Source organism: Procambarus clarkii, chromosome 4 (genome assembly GCF_040958095.1).
Source record: "Procambarus clarkii isolate CNS0578487 chromosome 4, FALCON_Pclarkii_2.0, whole genome shotgun sequence".
Taxonomy (NCBI): Eukaryota; Metazoa; Arthropoda; class Malacostraca; order Decapoda; family Cambaridae; genus Procambarus; species Procambarus clarkii.
In genome coordinates, this window is record NC_091153.1 from 59,372,503 (window position 1) to 59,379,458 (window position 6,956).

The window sequence follows — 6,956 nt, forward strand, 5'->3', positions numbered from 1 at the left end:
TGTGGTGGTGAGTTGTGAGGCAGGTCTGGTGGTGAGTTGTGAGGCAGGTGTGGTGGTGAGTTGTGAGGCAGGTGTGGTGGGGAGTTGTGAGGCAGGTGTGGTGGGGAGTTGTGAGGCAGGTGTGATGGTGAGTTGTGAGGCAGGTGGGATGGCGAGTTGTGAGGCAGGTGTGGTGGGGAGTTGTGAGGCAGGTGTGGTGGGGAGTTGTGAGGCAGGTGTGGTGGGGGAGTTGTGAGGCAGGTGGGATGGTGAGTTGTGAGGCAGGTGTGGTGGTGAGTTGTGAGGCAGGTGTGGTGGGGAGTTGTGAGGCAGGTGTGGTGGTGAGTTGTGAGGCAGGTGTGGTGGGGAGTTGTGAGGCAGGTGTGGTGGGGAGTTAAGAGGCAGGTGTGCTGGGGAGTTGTGAGGCAGGTGTGGTGGGGAGTTGTGAGGTAGGTGTGGTGGGGAGTTGTGAGGCAGGTGTGGTGGGGAGTTGTGAGGCAGGTGTGGTGGGGAGTTGTGAGGCAGGTGTGGTGGTGAGTTGTGAGGCAGGTGTGGTGGGGGAGTTGTGAGGAAGGTGTGGTGGGGAGTTGTGAGGCAGGTGTGGTGGTGAGTTGTGAGGCAGGTGTGGTGGGGGAGTTGTGAGGCAGGTGTGGTGGGGGAGTTGTGAGGCAGGTGTGGTGGGGAGTTGTGAGGCAGGTGTGGTGGGGAGTTGTGAGGCAGGTGTGGTGGGGAGTTGTGAGGCAGGTGTGGTGGGGAGTTGTGAGACAACAGTGACGAAGAGTTCAGTATATGGCAGGGTAGAGCAAGGGGGACATGTTCAGTACATACATGATTAATAAAAATTAATTTGCGTCCAAACTAACAGAAATTTGATCATACCTAACCTGACCTAACCTAACCTTCCTCAACTAACATAAAACTCCATAATTCAAGCTCCTAATATAATATATTAATAATGTTGAGATAGAACCAGTTTGGAAATAAATATTTCAAAATAACTAAAATTTCTCTGCCTGTTAGGCAAACTGGGCTTTGCTTACGAGGCCAAATTGTGCAGTTCTGGCTATTAGATACGACATCTATACTTTAGGCTTGTATGGTGGTCCCCCCTTAAGATGGGACCACTGACCCTCCCCAGGATGCAACCCCACAATAGTTGCCTTACCTAGTATTTACTGCTGGGTGAACAGAACCATCAGGTGAAAGGAAACATTGCAACCATTTCTGTCTCGGCTGGGAATTTATCCCGGGATCCACGACTGTATATCCAGAACGCAAAAAAATATAAACTGCAGGATATCAGAATATTTTAATACCCATATGGCATGGAATAGTCAGGACTCCATCCCTGCTGAACTATTCACAAGATGCAACACTTGTTGAACGGGGTAATGAAGAATTGTAGAGTTTTGTTGCAATATGAAGCTCATTAGGAGAGGTGCCAGAGTTAGCGCGCGCGCGCTCGCCAACACACCTAACATAATTTTTAATTTTGCATATCTCTCATAACTGGGATCATTTTAACTTGAGACACATCACATATCTCCCATAACTGTGATCATTTTAACTTGAGACACATAACATATCTCCCATAACTGGGATCATTTTAACTTGAGACACATAACATATCTCCCATAACTGGGATCATTTTAACTTGAGACACATCACATATCTCCCATAACTGGGATCATTTTAACTTGAGACACATCACATATCTCCCATAACTGGGATCATTTTAACTTGAGACACATCACATAACACAGCCTTGGTCGCGGGTGTTCCTGTGTGTACCTCACGCTCCACACACATAACACAGCCTTGGTCGTGGGTGTTCCTGTGTGTACCTCACGCTCCACACACATAACACAGCCTTGGTCGTGGGTGTTCCTGTGTGTACCTCACGCTCCACACACATAACACAGCCTTGGTCGTGGGTGTTCCTGTGTGTACCTCACGCTCCACACACATAACACAGCCTTGGTCGTGGGTGTTCCTGTGTGTACCTCACGCTCCACACACATAACACAGCCTTGGTCGTGGGTGTTCCTGTGTGTACCTCACGCTCCACACACATAACACAGCCTTGGTCGTGGGTGTTCCTGTGTGTACCTCACGCTCCACACACATAACACAGCCTTGGTCGTGGGTGTTCCTGTGTGTACCTCACGCTCCACACACATAACACAGCCTTGGTCGTGGGTGTTCCTGTGTGTACCTCACGCTCCACACACATAACACAGCCTTGGTCGCGGGTGTTCCTGTGTGTACCTCACGCTCCACGCACATAACACAGCCTTGGTCGTGGGTGTTCCTGTGTGTACCTCACGCTCCACACACATAACACAGCCTTGGTCGTGGGTGTTCCTGTGTGTACCTCGCGCTCCACACACATAACACAGCCTTGGTCGTGGGTGTTCCTGTGTGTACCTCACGCTCCACACACATAACACAGCCTTGGTCGTGGGTGTTCCTGTGTGTACCTCACGCTCCACACACATAAAATATCCTCGTAGTCCTCATTATAATTTGTTAGTGGCAAATAGCCCTGAGCCGCCCGGCTACACTCGGGATAATTACTCCACAACACCTTTAACAATAAGAGTAACAGCGTGAACATAACGGGAGGCACAACAGGGAGTCATCAACGCCGGCCAACTAAACAAAAAACAGGACCTGGAAATGTAAACAGGACGAACACGAACGAGAGACCATTAACAAGAAATTCAAAAAAATAAATAAAAAAAGTAAATAGAAAGGCACATAAACAGCACGACAAAAAATATGATTAAATGAATAAGAGTTAATGAAGTCTTGGGTGAAGGAGGAGGAGACTTGGTTAAGGGAAATATTGTAGTAAAGGCAGTAGGAGGATTACCTTCCCTCCCGTAGGTGGTCACGGCCCAGATTCACGAAGCAGTTACGCAAGTACTTATGAACGTGTTCATCTTTCCTCAATCTTTGACGGCTTTGGTTACATTTATTAAACAGTTTACAAGCATGAAAACTTCCCAATCAACTGTTGTTATTGTTATAAACAGCCTCTTGGTGCTTCGGAGCTCATTAACTGTTTAATAATTGTAAACAAAGCCGCCAAAGATTGAGGAAAGATGTTCAGGTTTGTAAGTGCTTGCGTAACTGCTTCGTGAACCTGGCCCCCTGGATTAGTCCCACCCATGTAACCACTGTAGACAGGGGGGCTCTGAGGCCGGTCCTGCCCATCTTGCTAGGGACGCAGGTGGGGAGGGGAGGATGAGGGGGGGGGGGTGATGAGGGATAGGGGGTGAGGAGGATAATTTAAGTAAGCAAAAAATGTCGTCAACAGCAGCAATTTCTTAGACCAAATGACCCCTGAAGCAGGTCAAAAATGCCTGAAATTCATGAGAGAGAAACATGGTTAGAGGAATAAAGAATGGCTACATGAAGAGGACTCGGAGGAGGCGGGTGAGGGCGAGCGAGGGTGAGGGTGAGCGAGGGTGAGGGTGAGGGTGAGCGAGGGTGAGGGTGAGCGAGGGTGAGGGTGAGCGAGGGTGAGGGTGAGGGTGAGCGAGGGTGAGGGTGAGCGAGGGTCAGGGTGAGCGAGGGTTAGGGTGAGGGTGAGTGAGGGTGAGGGTGAGCAAGGGTGAGGGTGAGGGTGAGCGAGGGTGAGGGTGAGCGTGGGTGAGGGTGAGCGAGGGTGAGGGTGAGGGTGAGCGAGGGTGAGGGTGAGGGTGAGGGTGAGGGTGAGCGAGGGTGAGGGTGAGTGAGGGTGAGGGTGAGGGTGAGGGTGAGCGAGGGTGAGGGTGAGTGAGGGTGAGGGTGAGGGTGAGGGTGAGCGAGGGTGAGGGTGAGGGTGAGGGTGAGCGAGGGTGAGGGTGAGGGTGAGGGTGAGGGTGAGCGAGGGTGAGGGTGAGCGAGGGTGAGGGTGAGTGAGGGTGAGGGTGAGCTAGGGTGGCTTGCGTGAGGGTGGACAAGAGCGAGGGTAGAGTGGATGGGCTTGAAATCACTGCCTATGTCATTACTGAGGTTGTTGGTGCCAGGCTCTGTAATTATCCAGGGCCTTAACAGGCATATACAATCATGCTTAGTGATCAGTCTATAACTATGACAAAATGTGTGTTTGTCTGTCTCCCTCCAAGATTGGATGTCTGATGTCTGGGGTTCGTCTAATCAAACCTTCCATGATGACACATTGGGGGTATTGGAGTGTCATAGGTCAGTAAGGGTCGGCCTCAGTGCCATTCTTATAATTAATAGGGCCGTCTATAGTGATTCCATGCGATTTTCATGAAATTTTCATGAAATTTCTGAAATTGAAGATGTTTTTTTAGAATAGAGTTATTTGTTATTTGTTTTCAGTGCTTCGTAACATTAAATTTTCTGAGGGTAAGAGAAAGAAAGGAAGGGTAGAGGGAGAGACGAAAAGAGAGAGAGAGGGATGTTGGAAGAGATGGGAGGAAAGAGGGGGAGAAAGATGGAGAGGTGAAAGAGGGGGAAGGGGAGGAGTAAGGGATCGAGGGGGTGAGAAGAGTCAGAGTGGGAGTGTTGTCGGAGAGTGGAAGAGAGGAGGAGAAAGACAGAAAGGGGAAAGAAGGGAAGAATAAGGGGAGCGGGGGATGGGGGGGAAGAGTTCTGAGAGAGGGGAGGAGGGTAGAGAGACCTGGGCGAAGCTGGGTACTCCATCTAGTTATGTGTAGTTACCTAATTGTACTCACCAAATTGTGCTTGCGGGGGTTGAGCTCTGGCTCTTTGGTCCCGCCTCTTAACTGTCAGTCAACTAATGTACAGGTTCCTGAGCCTATTGGGCTCTATCATATCTACACTTGAAGCTGCATATAGAGTCAGCCTCCACCACATCACTTCCTAATGCATTCTGTTTGTCTACTACTCTGACACTGAAAAAGTTCCTTCTAACGTCTCTATGGCTCATTTGGGCACTCAATTTCCACCTGAGTCCCCTAGTCCGTGTGCCCCTTGTGGTAAATAGTCTGTCCTTATCTACCCTATCAATTCCTCTGAGAATCTTGTATATGGTGATCATGTCCCTTCTAACTCTTCTGTCTCTCAGTGACGTGAGGTTTAATTCCCGTAGTCTCTCCTCGTAGCTCATACCCCTCAGTTCTGGTAGTAGTCTGGTGGCCAACCTTTGAACCTTTTCCAGTTTAGTCTTATGCTTGACTAGATATGAACTCCATGCAGGAGCCGCATACTCCAGGATTGGTCTCACATATGTGGTATACAAAGTTCTGAAAGATTCCTTACTCAAGTTTCTAAAGGCTGTTCTTTTGTTAGCCAACTTGGCATATGCCGCTGATGTTATCCTCATGATATGAGCTTCAGGGGACAGGTCTGGCGTGATATTAACCCCCAGGTCTTTCTCTCTCTCTCTGACTCTTGAAGTATCTCATCTCCCAAATGATACCTTGTACCTGGTCTCCTGCTTCCTACCCCTATCTTCATTACATTGCATTTGCTTGTGTGTGAGTTAGTGTGTGTGTGTGTGTGTGTGTGTGTGTGTGTGTGTGTGTGTGTGTGTGTGTGTGTGTGTGTGTGTGTGTGTACTCACCTAGTTGTACTCACCTAGTTGTGTTTGCGGGGGTTGAGCTCTGGCTCTTTGGTCCCGCCTCTCAACCGTCAATCAACAGGTGTACAGATTCCTGAGCCTATCGGGCTCTGTCATATCTACACTTGAAACTGTGTATGGAGTGAGCCTCCACCACATCACCCCCTAATGCATTCCATTTGTCAACCACTCTGACACTAAAAAAGTTCTTTCTAATATCTCTGTGGCTCATTTGGGCACTCAGTTTCAAAACATTATTGCCAACAGCATTTGGTGTTCCCAGGCGGTCACCCATCCAAGTACTAACCAAACCCAACGTTGCTTAACTTCGCTGATCGGACGAGAAGCGGTGTTCTCAACGTGGTATGGCCGTTGGCAATAAACATTATTGCCAACAGCATTTGGTGTTCCCAGGCGGTCACCCATCCAAGTACTAACCAAACCCAACGTTGCTTAACTTCGCTGATCGGACGAGAAGCGGTGTTCTCAACGTGGTATGGCCGTTGGCCATACCACGTTGTGTGTGTGTGTGTGTGTGTGTGTGTGTGTGTGTGTGTGTGTGTACTCACCTAGTTGTACTCACCTAGTTATGTTTGCGGGGGTTGAGCTCTGGCTCTTTGGTCCCACCTCTCAACTGTCAATCAACTGGTATACAGATTCCTGAGCCTATTGGGCTCTATCATACCTATATTTGAAACTGTGTATGGAGTCTGCCTCGACCACAACACTACTTAATGCATTCCATTTGTTAACTACTCTGACACTGAAAGAATTCTTTCTATCGTCTCTGTGGCATCTGGGTACTAAGTTTCCACCTGTGTCCCCTTGTTCGTGTTCCACCCGCGCTAAAGAGTTTGTCTTTGTCCACCCTGTCAATTCCCCTGAGAATTTTGTAGGTGGTTGTCATGTCTCCCCTTACTCTTCTGTTTTCTGGGGTTGTGAAGTTCAGCACCCTTAGCCTTTCCTCGTAACTCATTCCTCGCAGTTCCGGGACCAGTCTGGCGGCAGACCTCTGAATCTTCTCTAACTTCGTCTTGTGTTTAACTAGGTATGGACTCCAGGCTGTAGCTGCATACTCCAGGATTGGTCTTACATAAGTGGTATACAGGGTCCTGAATGATTTCTTACACAAGTTTCTAAAGGCAGTTTTTATATTGGCCAGTCTAGCATATGCCGCTGATGATATCCTTTTGATGTGGGCCTCTGGGGACAGGTTCGGTGTGATATCGACCCCCAGATCTTTCTCTCTATTTGACTCTTGCAGGATTTCACCTCCCAGATGGTACCTTGTGTTCAGCCTTCTGCTCCCTTCGCCTAATTTCATTACTTTACACTTTCCTGAGTTGAACTTTAGCAGCCATTTTCTAGACCATTCTTCCAGCTTGTCCAGGTCGTCCTGTGTGTGTGTGTGTGTGTGTGTGTGTGTGTGTGTGTGTGT

General features: G+C 48.9%; 2 non-coding genes across 2 annotated transcripts; both read right to left on the reverse strand.

The window, feature by feature from the left end:
• Nucleotides 1-5,776: 5,776 nt before the first annotated feature.
• Nucleotides 5,777-5,895, reverse strand: LOC123750432 (5S ribosomal RNA). Its single transcript, XR_006772006.1, has one exon. It is a non-coding gene; the product is annotated as a 5S ribosomal RNA (ribosomal RNA).
• Nucleotides 5,896-5,907: 12 nt separating this feature from the next.
• LOC123750431 (5S ribosomal RNA) lies at nt 5,908-6,026 on the reverse strand. The gene has a single exon (XR_006772005.1). It is a non-coding gene; the product is annotated as a 5S ribosomal RNA (ribosomal RNA).
• Between the last annotated feature and the right edge of the window lie 930 nt (nt 6,027-6,956).